The sequence below is a fragment of the Podarcis muralis genome, chromosome 5 (assembly GCF_964188315.1).
Source record: "Podarcis muralis chromosome 5, rPodMur119.hap1.1, whole genome shotgun sequence".
NCBI classification, from domain to species: domain Eukaryota; kingdom Metazoa; phylum Chordata; class Lepidosauria; order Squamata; family Lacertidae; genus Podarcis; species Podarcis muralis.
In genome coordinates this window covers 74,615,178-74,628,084 of record NC_135659.1, presented here as the reverse complement: position 1 = coordinate 74,628,084, position 12,907 = coordinate 74,615,178, and the positions used below count along the sequence as shown (strand labels likewise).

The following is a 12,907-nucleotide window of genomic DNA, read 5'->3' as shown; positions in this document are numbered from 1 at the left end:
AGGTTTCACAAGAAGGAACGTGTTTTCTCCAATATACTACCTGTTTAACTTGCCATTGCCACTTCCTGAACTTTTATTAAGGTCCTATAGATGGACTGCTGTGTCTGCGGCGCTGCATTAATCATTCTTCTGCGGCTGCTGCTGTTGTGTTAAAGAAATGTTGTTACAAGTGTGTTTTGAGGCTTTGTCCTTGCAGTGTATGTTGCTATGTTTATTTAGAAAACAGTTGGCAGGCTTTGCTTCCAGAGGTGAAGAACTGGAATATCAAGAATGGCTGGCTTTGCCATTGATCAGATAATTACTTGCACTGCCCCTGCCCCTTTTTTTCTCTTGTCTGTTCTTGGCTTTGTTTGTTATTTCTTTCTCTGTTGCTTGCTGTTTTAACTGACTGGCATTTATAGGTGGGGTGGAGTTTTAAGAGTCTGTGAGCATGCAGAAGTTGGTGCATTCTGAGAATCATTTAGTTTCAAGCGTGGGAGTAGCCAGGGGGGTGGAGGGGGGCAGTGCCCTCCTAAAACAAGTAAATAAATAAAAATATTTAACTGACCAATTGTGTTCTGCCCCCCTCTCCCAAGCATAATGCTTGCCCTGCCCAACATAATGCCTGCCCCCCTCCAAATAAATCCTGGCTATGCCCATGGTTTAAAGCAAATTCCTAGCTTTTATGGCAGGTGTAGGGAACCTTTGGCCCTCTGAAGGTTGCTGAACTTCAGTTCCCATAATCCTTGGCCATGCTTGCTGAGGGTGATGGGAGTTTCAGCAACATCTGCGGGGCCGCAGTTTGCCATATTTGCTCTATGGCTACAAAATAAACTTCAGTGTGAGCAGGCAAAGGCTAGTGAAATTTCAGAAGCCCAAGGTGAGGCTGAATAAGATTTCCAGTGCCAAAGTGTTAGGAACATAAATATTTTGGGCTGTTTTTTTTAAGATTAGCAAAAGTAGAATAAATTATGCAGAGCAAATGAATATATGTGGAAGGGTTGCAGAATGAATTTTACAGATTTTTGTGTTACTGTAATTCAGGATTTTGACTTGTTTAGGGCTCAGACTACACTGCACTACCTTTTGTAATTCAAAAGTGTCTCCAATTGACTGGAAAGATGTAGCCACTTGAATTAAATATCATGCTAATAAGGTATTGTGTAGTAGCCAGCAGATAATAAGGTTAGTTATGTATTTATTCTCCTGCAGGCGTGTACGGTTTATAAAATAGGTGCAGATAAAGTATACTGGTACAGCACCTGCGACAGAATTCTTGATTCATAGCTAACCTCAGATAGGGGATCTCATCCAGCCCCCAATCAAATGTTTATGGTCTTCCAAATATACACTGACTTTGGCAGCAGCAAACCTATCACTGCAGTTGTTGGAGAGTAGTAAGCACACCTGCCCTACCCAGTATCCTGACAGGGATGCAAATTGCCCCCACCCTGGTCATGAGCTTGATCATTTGATGAGTGAAGAGGGAATGATAGCTACCTTTCTCAACATGGATCAGCTGAGGGGGGAGGAAGGCTGTGTGACTGTGCAGTGTAGTAGAGCGAGGGGTGGCCACACCCACTGCCGGCATGTGCCCACAGGAGTGTTGGCCAAGGGTAAATATATCCCTCGGGCTGAAAGAGGTTAGTCACCCCTGACAGAGAAGATGCCGCCCAAAGAACTGCAGTTCTGTCTTGTGTGGCATTTTGGAAGCAGTAGCCTGAGGTTACACTCCCTCTGAAGGAGCAGGTACATAGCTTGGGGTATTTCTGGAACCTCAGTGGCACAGAGTGGCTTCCATCAACTTGGGTTAGTGGCCCAGCCACTATCTAGAGAGGGGTAGCATAACTTCTTTTGGTTACACTTTGGTAACCTCTAGACTAGCTTACTTCAATGCATTATATGTGACGCGGCCCAACTGCACCTGGTACCAATTTGGTTACAGGCCCAATTCAAAGTCCTGGTATTGAGCCAGTGTGGTGTAGTGGTTAAGAGCGGTACAGTCATACCTCATGTTACGTCCGCTTCATGTTACGTTCTTTCAGGTTACATCCCGTGGCGACCTGGAAGTACCAGAAAGGGTTACTTCTGGGTTTTGCCGCTTGTGCATGCACAGAAACGCAAAATGATGTCACGCGCATGCGCAGAAGCGGCAAATCGCAACCCGCGTGTGCGCAGATGCACCACTGCAGGTTGCGCTCTTTTCATGTTGCGAATGGGCCTCTGGAATGGATCCCGTCTGCAACCAGAGGTACCACTGTAGTCTTGTAATCTGGTGAACTGGGTTCGCGTCTCCGCTCCTCCACATGCAGCTGCTGGGTGACCTTGGGCCAGTCACACTTCTTTGAAGTCTCTCAGCCCCACTCACCTCACAGAGTGTTTGTTGTGGGGGAGGAAGGGAAAGGAGAATGTTAGCCGCTTTGAGACTCCTTAGGGTAGTGATAAAGCGGGATATCAAATCCAGACTCCCTTCTTCTCTTCTATGTGGCTCAGGACACCAATACCCCAAAGACTTCCTCTCCCTAAATGAACTGACCCAGGATTTTGCAATGGTAATCTGAGGCCCCCTCCAAGGGGGATCTGGTGGGTGGGAACACAAGAACAGGCCTTTTCTGTGGTGGTTCCCTCATTCCTTTTTGTATCAGGCCTTTGGCTTTTGAATATCTATAGCCTTTTTGCATGAGTGAGATGTTTTAATGTATGCTGTTCATTTTAAAATAGAATTGTCTTTTAGATTTTTTTTAATGCTGATTTTAATGTAAGCTTGCTTAAAGCATTGTATGTCACTTTGAGTTGGTGTGGCAAATGAAGACTAATCTAATCAATCAATTAATAATTGTTCCTCTTAGTTTGGGTTGATACCAAAACCTCTCCCTCATTTGGGTGGTCCACAGAAATCCAGAGCTCAGCTTAAATGGCCTTGGATTCCACAGCTAGAACAAAAATACACTCTTTTGACCCAGATAGGGTTCTTATTAGCTTTGCATGAATTTGCACTGATTAAATGATTTTCTGTGAATGGGAGGAGATATGCAGGAAATACGCAAAGGTGTACAGGTCATGGTTGCCCTTGGGAAGGATGAAAAGATGAAAGCAAGCTTTTCTCCTTTAACAAAGCATTATATCCACGAGGTCATATCAAATTAACCTTTAAGGCTGAAGACTTCTTGGTGGAAAATCTACGCTGCCCTGGTTGTTTGTAAAAACAGTAAGCCACAATTTGTGTACATTTAACTAGGGTGCATTCAGCTTGATGCACTTGACAAAATTAAAAAGGGAGCAGGTGTTGAGGAAAAAAAGGCTTTGGGAATCCCACCCGCCATTACACCTGATGTGTTTTGACTAGACATGATATTGCCAATCCCTGGAATGTAACCCCCCACGTAAGTCGCAGGCTTAGAACAGTGGCTCTTTTAGAGCTGCATGTACCATCGAGTCTTTGCACAGACAGAATGAAGATGTGCAGCCTGGCTAAAGGGGGCAGTTTTTCTTCCTTGCCCTTGTTCAAATGCTCTTCTTTCCTTCTGCAAGAAGCTCGCTAATGTGAGAAGCAGGCCATTGTAGGATGCTATTTACATTGTTTCAATCAAGTTGTTGTTAAACTTACACAGGCTGCAGATGGAAGGGTTGACTTCTAAGCTATCCTTCAAGGTCCAAGACCAAACCTTTGTGGCTTTCACATCTGGGTCTGTAATGAACTCCGCAGGCCAAATGTTGCCTTCCAGAACTTTGGTGTCTCTGCTGGAGCAGCAGCGGTGAAGTTAATGTATATAATGAGAAGATAATGGCACACAGAACAGATGGCTCTAAAATTAGAATGTGTTTAATAATTCCTTGTGCAGGCCAGAAAAAGTATCCATTTCATTTCCTGAGCGGTGGATTGTTTCCCCAAGATTGGATCTAGTAAATACATACTTCTGTTACTTTCATAAATAAGTTTGAATGCACAGTGGTTGGCTGACTGAAGAAAATGCTGCTGTTTCATTCATTTTTGTCAGTGAAAAGATGCATATTTATATCCCACAAGGGAATTTGCTTGGTTGTAGTAAATACACAATTGTTCAGGACATTGTTCAGGGCATTATTGTGGGTATGTTGGTTTCATCAGCGTTTCATGTAACAAATGTCTGAAGGGTGAATGACAGGTGTACTTCCTTAAGTAATTATGTGCCTGGGAGATGAGATTGGCTCATGGCTTCCCAACGTATGTACCTGGATGTTTGATATATTTATCATTCAGACCCTTCAGGTTTACTACCAGGAATTCAGGGGTCTCTATGGTAAATACATAATTGCCAATAAAAGCTGCTTAGTTTGCAGCAGGGGTAGGGAACTGGCTCTGGCCATTGGACCAGATCCTTGTCTCCCCCATCACATGTGAGTGAGGCTGCCTTCCTGTCAATCACCTGATGCCACAATGATGTCAGATGACTTGCTTCAAAGGCTGCACTTGGCTCCATGCAAACCCTGACCATCAGTTGATGGTCATTGTTTGCACAGAGTCCTGCTTGTTGCTCTGAAGTCCTGACGATAGTGCTTTCCTAGAGCTGCAAGGGCATTTGGAAGCCTGAAAGGTTGGGGCTTCGAAGTGCCACACACAGTTATATGCAAGGCCTGGGTTTTATGCAGGCTTTGCAGGGTTTCTGATTAGCCTGAAAACCTTTTCGACCTGGCCAGAAACCTCTTTCACTTGTTGCACACCTGACGTCATATATGATGTCAGGTGTGACTTGGCCAAAATAACCTCATGGGCCAAATGGAGAGAAACCTAGAGGGGCTAATTAAGCCCACAGACCAGAGGTTTCCCATCACTGCTTTGCAGTATTCAGATAACAGAGGTAATCCCAGATCTTATGAAGAAATGAGAGGCATATTAACAGTGACAACTTTTGCAGGAGACACACTTCTTTGCAAAGGCAGCGTTACATTTTCTCCTCCCATTTCTCACTCTCATTTTTCTCCTTCTAGTGTCTGAACAGTGTTTGAACGGAGATAAAATAGTCCAACAGCAGCTGGAGACTGGGTGAGTTTTCTATAACCATTTAATTGTCTTTCATCAAACCCTTCACTTTTGCTTCTTTAAATGGAAGATTGCCAATAAAAAAAAGTGACTCTGGTCTTTCTATCATTTTTTTCAAATACTCTTTTAAAAGTACCATCTTGTAGTTTCCTTGTTGCCTCCTCCGCTAGTGCTTAAAAGGTGTTTGCTTTCTAAAACCACAAAGAATCTACCCTGGTTGGCTCACCTGCAAGCAGCTTCAAGCGCTGCTGGACTTCCAAACTGAGTTGCTTGCAGTTTGGCATCTTAGATAAATTAAGAGATACATGTGGGAAGAGGCCAAATGCAACCAGGGCGGATCGCAGCGGTACCTATTTACTTGCACTGACATACTTTCAAACTGTAGGGATGCAGGTGGTGCTGTGGGTTAAACCACAGAGCCTAGGACTTGCCGATCAGAAGGTTGGCGGTTCGAATCCCCGTGAGGGGGTGAGCTCCCGTTGCTTGGTCCCTGCTCCTGCCAACCTAGCAGTTCGAAAGCACGTCAAAGTGCATGTAGATAAATAGGTACCACTCCGGCGGGAAGGTAAATGGCATTTCCATGTGCTCTGACACTCGTCACGGTCTTCTGTGTGCCAGTAGTGGTTTAGTCATGCTGGCCACATGACCCGGAAAACTGTCTGTGGACAAACGCCAGCTCTCTTTGCCTGAAAGCGAGATGAGCGCCGCAACCCCATAGTCGCCTTTGACTGGACTTAACCATCCAGGGTCCTTTTACCTTTCTGCCACAGTAGTGCATGTCTGTTGATGACACATCATAGTGGTCCTCCATATTAGTAGCTGCTGGAGCTGTTTTCTACAATTGATTGTAGTAAACAAATTTTTGATGCATACAGAATAGAGTGAAGGTAGATCAGGATATAGTGTAATAATTAGGAACGATGTTTTGAGGTGATAACAATGAAGCATTTCCAAGATAAACTAGTTGAAGAAATGATTTCTCACCCCTTACCAGCACACATTTCCAGCCACTGGTGCTTTGAAGAGTTTTTCATCCTTTATATGTTTACTGTAAATAATTTGACGCCATAATAACACTTGCTTACATACGGCAAATAGCTTTATAAAGTGTGGAATCATGCTAGTGTGTTCTGTGGCTAATGTGTATGAATGACGGGGGTTAGATTACTGTGATACATTAAACATAGGGTTGCTGGAGCGGAATTCAGCAGCCAGGGTGCTCACCAGGGCAAAATAGTTTGAGCATATTACACTGATCCTGACTTGACTGCCCTGGCTGCCAATTAGTTTCCAGGCCCAATTCAAAGCGCTGGTTTTGACCTATAAAGCCTTAAATGGCTGAGGACCACAATACTTCAATAACCAACACACCCTTTATGAACTGACCCAGAACCTGCAGTCATAATCTAAAGCCCTTCTTTGTGTGCCTCCCCCATGAGCAGCCCGGAGGGTGACAGCACGAGAACGGGCCTTTTCTGCAGTAGCCTGCAGGGCAGCCCTGTTTAGGGAAGCTTTTAATGTTTGATGTAGAACAGTATTTTAATATTTTTTTGGAAGCCGCCCAGGGTGGCTGGGGAAGCCCAGCCAGATGGGCGGGGTATAAATAATAAATTATTATTATTATTATTATTATTATTATTATTATTATTATTATTATTATTATTAGCTCCCTGTTTGTAGGGTGTTCTCCCTAGCGAGGTTCATCTGGTACCTTTATTACATATCTTTAAGTGCCAGGCGAAAACATTTCTCTATAACCGGGCCTTTGACTGATTAACATTCTGTGCCCTTTTAAGTGTGTTTGTGAGTTGGTTTTTATTGGTTGGTTTTTGTTTTTATTATGTATTTTGGGTTCTCATTTTGTATTTTTATGTTGTGAACCGCCCTGTGATCTTCAAATGATAGGGCAGTATACAATTATTTTAAAAAATAACAAAGTAAAAATAAATGCACATATCCACCTGCTTGATGTATATATGGCAGAGAACACAAGGACTGTGTAAAGTATGGAGCTTCTTATTGGTACAACTTTTTCTCCATGGGTAAACTAGAGGACGCGGGTGGCACTGTGGGTAAAAGCCTCAGCGCCTAGGGCTTGCCGATCGAAAGGTCGGCGGTTCGAATCCCCGTGGCGGGGTGCGCTCCCGTTGCTCGGTCCCAGCGCCTGCCAACCTAGCAGTTCGAAAGCACTCCCGGGTGCAAGTAGATAAATAGGGACCGCTTACTGGCGGGAAGGTAAACGGCGTTTCCGTGTGCGGCTCTGGCTCGCCAGAGCAGCGATGTCACACTGGCCACGTGACCCGGAAGTGTCTCCGGACAGCGCTGGCCCCCGGCCTCTTGAGTGAGATGGGTGCACAACCCTAGAGTCTGTCAAGACTGGCCTGTACGGGCAGGGGTACCTTTACCTTTAAACTAGAGGATAGTCCTTAAACACGGGCACTTTCCATTTTTAAAGTGATCTGCAGATCCTTGTCAGATCTGCCTCGGTTCTGACACTTTGATCCTGTGTTGGGAATGCTCATCTGAGGATGCTGTTATGCATCCATTGTTGCAGCTCAGATGAAATTTGACCTGGGAAAACACTCTTGTTTTTGAATAGGGTTCATGCATCTATCCAGAGCAGGAGGCAGGTTCCTACTCTCTCTTTCTCTATCTCTCTGTGTAGCAGTAACTGCAGTCTTGTCAGGGAAAATAAATATCACACTAGTAGCATAAGGGAAATCCATGTCTTTGAGGAGAGCTGTAAATGGGTCAGTGGTATGGATGAAGATAAAATGCATGCACATGCCTCAGGGGCAATAGATTTTTCTCTCTCGAGTGTGTGGCTTGTAAATTTTTATGGGCAATTTCTACTCTGTAATGCCAAGTGCCTTACATTTTATTATTGCAAGAGTTGGGTCAGGGGCATGCCTTAGTTCACATCTTTCCCTCCGCCCACCCCCAGCTCCCTGTTATGGATAATGATTGTGATCATTTTTTCCCTGGGGGGAAAGGAATACATAACTAAGACAATACTGTAATCTTCCTCCTTTTTAAAAAATTTGTCTCTCTGGGTTGGAACATGATCACTGCAATTCCCAATCAAACCTTTTCTTGGGATTACGTATTCAGATATTTGGTTGTGGATATGTAGCTCTAAATGTACTTAGAACAGGATATACTTCCAACTGAGCAAGAATAAGAAAGATGAAAGGTAAACCCCGAGATCATTCCCTTCCCTTCATTAAAGAGAGAGAGAAAGTCAGAAAAGAATATGTACTCTTTCTTAATATTTTCTACATTATTGGTGGCTTCTTCTTCTTCTTCTTCTTCTTCTTCTTCTTATTATTATTATTATTATTATTTTACCTAAGGGAAGAGGATTATTTGCATCCCTATCAGGGTGCTGGGTTGATGGAGAGGTTTAAATATCTCTGCTGAACCCAGTGCTACTGTCCACTTCACCTTTTATTGTCCCACTGCCAGAAGGGGTTTTGAGTGGAATTTAAATTAGCGCGGGCATTATCTGACCCCTGAGCCTAGGGGTTGGCCACCCCTATTCTCTGCTCTGTATTGCTTCAAACAGAAGCCTGCCTTTGCAAAGGGAGAGACTTTATCTCACTAGAGATGGGCCACAAACTCTTTCCCCTCTCTTTTATTACCTCTTTCCAATCTATGCTAGCTCACACTCATTTTTTACCTGTTCTGTTTTGTTTTTTAAGCATTTGGCACTTAGCAATGTCTTACAAGGATAATCAACACACACACACACACGGAAAACAAACAAGGGAAGAGAGACAGACCAGGTCTTAGACAGTCATAGCTCACAGTCAATCTCACATGTTTAAAACCCAGTAACTGCATTTTGTTTTGCTTCTGAACTGTTGTCAGACCTGTTCTACCAAAGGTTAAGAGGGAGATGCAGCACTCTGTGCATCAGTGATCCTACTGAGACAATGATAAATACCGAACTATTGTAGTGGAAGCCCATTTTAATTCATACTTCATATTTCACCTTCACCTCTTGGGTAGTTCAGCATTCCTTCTAGTGCCATGAACCTTATTTTCCTGCTGAACATCTGTTTGCAACATTTCTGGAAAAGGTGAAGGTCAAAATGCCTGTATAGTTTGAAATCTATTGTAGCCCATTAGGCAAAACAGTACACAAAGCATTGGCAATCCAAGGACTGCACTGTGAAAATCTCCTTTTCTCCAAGCCCTGCCTTAATTTCCCCCACACCTGACACTAAATATAGTGTCAAGTTGAGGACAGGTGGGTCTGACTTGGCCAAAAAAGCCTAAGAAATTCTCATGGGGACTTGATCCACTGACTCTTAACAGGAGCAGTTATTTTCTATCCACAGTGGTGATTTCAAACTAGCCAGGCACAGTTCTGATATCAGAGAAAAATCACCTTGGGGAACAGGTTTCAGGAAGGTAAACCACAGGTGGAGGAGAGTTCTGCTATCCTCGCCCGCATGCGCTCTGTTTCTCATAAAACTAGACCCACATAGCTTCTTTATCTGTGCTATCATGACCATTCTGTCCTCATAGAATTTCTGTTTGTTTGTTTATAATCTACCCTTTTGTAAAAGTACAAGGAGGTGTACACAAACAGAAATTGCAACAATAAAAACATCAATTAAAAAAAACCCTCCACGAACACTAGTTGGGTAAAAGAAAATGCACAATTCAAAGCGCCTCTAAATAAGCGACGTTTCTAAGCGACGTCTAAAAGAAGGCACTGATGCTTGCTGCCCCATCACAGGATCTCAGTGATCCTGGTGGAACATTAGGGTTCAGGTGGTCCTTAGGGCGCTTTAAGTCCAAGATGTTTAGAGCTTTGTGAATGAATGCATGAACCTTGAACCTTGCCCAGTAGCAAATGGTGTAGACCATTGTATGCCGTCTATGATGGTTCGGGAATGGTTGTTGCTGGTGTACCAGCCAGAGCTGGTGGAACCCACTCCTAGCTACCGTGGTTGTTTGGTCCTCTAGAGATAGATTAATGATCACTCCTAGACCTGCTCCTTCAGAGGGAGTACAACCCCATCCAGAACAGATGACTGATCCATGGCTGAGACTTTGGGACCAACCACCCATAAGTCCTTTGTCTTCCCAGGATTCAAGCTCTGCTGGTCCTATACATGCCTATAGTATTGGCTTATTTGCAGGTTCAGTCATCCTAGTGATAAAGGCATTTCAGTTATAATGTGCTTATTTAGAAAAAGCTCCTCTTTTGTTCAGAGTATGATTCTGCATTAACTAATGTCCCTTCGAGTCTGGCTTTAAGGTTCAGCATTTCTCTGTTTCCTGGATTCCAGCATCTTTTCTTCTTGGTACGGCAGAGAGTAGCAATTTATTAGCAGACCATGTGAAGTTGGTGGAAGAGAAGGGAGGGAGAAGGCCGCCTCTGTCTTCAGGATCTTTGAATAAACCAACAGTGCAGCAAGCCTGAAGAATAGAAACCGAGCCTGTCAGATCTCCTATAATTTGAGCCTGACTACAAGTCCTATGATTGAAGTCCTTTGTTGTTTTTTAGGTTTCCCAATTTGTACAGTACACTTAGTTTCACCTCCAAGGTGTTAGCGTGTCAGCAAGGGAAAGAAAAAGTGCAGCTACAAAGGAACTAATTTGACAGTCGCCCTGTCAGCCTGGGGGAACTCCCAGGAAGTCTGCGCCGAATGTACAGCTGTTGCAGGAGAGATGAAGAAACCCAAGGAGCCTGAACTCTGATCTGAGAAGACAGATTTACTTGTGTGCTTGATTTCCATTGGGGTACCTTTGCCGTGGTGAGATGTGTGCATGCTCAAGCAGGTGTTTTGCTTTGGTACATCCTGCCATTGTGGAGTATGATGCCATCCCCCCTGATGCTCGTCTCTTTTTCTTTTCTATTTTTTCACCTAGCCCATGGATTGCTTGGGAGCAATACCCTGGTTGAGGCATTCTTATCATTCAACAAGGGAGAGAGGGAGAATACAGTAGCTAGATCTGTCCCCTGCATTACATCCCTGTTCCTCAGCCCCAGCGATCTTCCACATGTTGGAGGGCAAGCGCCTGTAACAGGGAACCTGATGTACTTGTGGAGGCTCCCCAGGTGACTTAGAACCCTGCATGATTGGGGTTTTGAATTGCCTGGGGAACTTCCATGGGTACAGCAAGTTCCCTGCTGCAGATGCATGGATGCTGGTGGAGTGCGGTGATGGGGACATGTGAGGCTGCTAACGGGGACAAAGAGTGTGAATTGAACATTCCGTTCCACTATTTTAAGAAGAGATGGACAACACATTCTTATAGCTGCTGTGGAACTGCTATGCTGACAACAAAGGGTGTGTTATTCATTTATGTACCTTGCTCAGATTCTATTTAGGGAGCAGGGTTGGGAGGACCATCAATAAAGTAGTTGTCAGGACTGCAACGGTATTAGCTCACTATAGCCAGTAACAGAAACTCTATGGTTGAGCTTCGTTTTCTTGTAGAACCCCAGTAACCTCCTTTCCTGATGCAGTACCATAGTTCCATCCCCCAGGATCTCATATCAAAGTCTTTCGTTGCTTATTTTTGTCCTTCATTTGCACACAAACTGAAATAGGTACTGCATACTGGAGGTTTGCAGCCAAATGACACACTCAGAAATATTGCTGGACAGTTTAACTGATACAGCATTGTACCCCTTCAGGCTGCTGGGAGTAATAGCATTTTAAAAAAACCCCAAACCCACAATCCCTTACATCAAAACTCCCTCTTAATGGAAAATGAATTTGCCAGGTAGAAAGGTTTTGGCTTAGTTTTTTCTGATATGGTAGATTTCTACATGTCTCCCCCCACCTGCACTCCAAATTTATATAGAGCCCAAGAAAGATTTTAGTGCATGTTTGTGAACATGTATTTCCTTTGCTGTGATCCCATGGCCCACTACATAGTGGAGGACTCTAAGTATGAGGTTCAGATGGCTTCCTTGGATAGCAACCCATTAGTCTCTTATTTGGTGCCCCCCCCCCCAGTCAGAGTACAGTCCTGGCATCATCATCTGACTTAGAGGTACTGCAGGAATCTTATGCTCCATCTTCTCAGCCTTGCAGAAGTCAAAGACTACAAAGTGAAGTGAGTACTTTTAAACCATTCAGCCAGTTCCTTCATAGAGGTGGGGCTTATCACGATTCAGTTCCTGCTGAGACAACATGCTCCCATAGCTGCCTTATGAGGAGAGAGCTTCAGCTAGCTGGGCCCCCTTGGAGCTATCCAAGGTCCTGTTCTTGTCTGCCCTCTATTCCAACCAGTCTTTCACCTGCTGACTTCCTGGACACTGCCTGCTTCCTTGGTAAGCCTCAGGAACACATGGAACTGGGCATTCTCAAGCAAGAGAACATGCAAGAGATAAAATTTGCACTGTCTTCGTACTGTATTATTTCTACACCGCTCTTAAACATGTGCAGTTATAAAAATTTAGAGATCCTTTAATGCCCAAAAAGTATTACACGTTCACTGAGCTATTAGTTGCAACAAATGTACATAATTGCTTGAATCTAAACCAGCCTTAACTTCAGTGTGAGAATATAGGGTGAAAAATCTCTGCTGTCTATATGACTGCATGTTTTCAGTCTTGATTTTGTTGCAGCCCCCTGATCTAAGGTACTATCTGGTTGATGATTATTCTAAGAAAGCATTTCAAGATCCGTGCAAGGAGTGGGGTGATACGCTTATCATTGTGCATATGAATCCGTTATCTCTCTCAGGCTTCATTCTGCAGCTCAAGGACTGCTAGTATATTAATCTGTCTTATGACTATCATGTAGAGCTTGTGACTGTGTCTGTATATCAAACAGGAAAGAGATAAAGAAAAGGCCTGGTCTCTTTGGTGTACTTTTCCCTACGATTGTGTCTTTTTCATGCAAGCTGTTGCTAGTACACATACAGATTATGCATTTT

At 43.9% G+C, this 12,907-nt stretch overlaps 1 protein-coding gene across 11 annotated transcripts in view; it reads left to right on the top strand.

Moving 5' to 3' along the window:
- Nucleotides 1-12,907, top strand: part of EPB41L1 (erythrocyte membrane protein band 4.1 like 1) — a 163,190-nt gene that overhangs the window by 15,510 nt on the left and 134,773 nt on the right. For 10 of the 11 annotated variants that reach the window (XM_028734933.2, XM_028734931.2, XM_077929227.1 and 7 more), the window contains exon 2: nucleotides 4,948-5,002. The exons of the other annotated variant lie outside the window; for it this stretch is intronic. The gene's annotated coding sequence lies outside the window, so the exon portion shown is untranslated. The remainder of the gene's footprint in view (nucleotides 1-4,947; nucleotides 5,003-12,907) is intronic. 11 annotated transcript variants of the gene reach the window in all.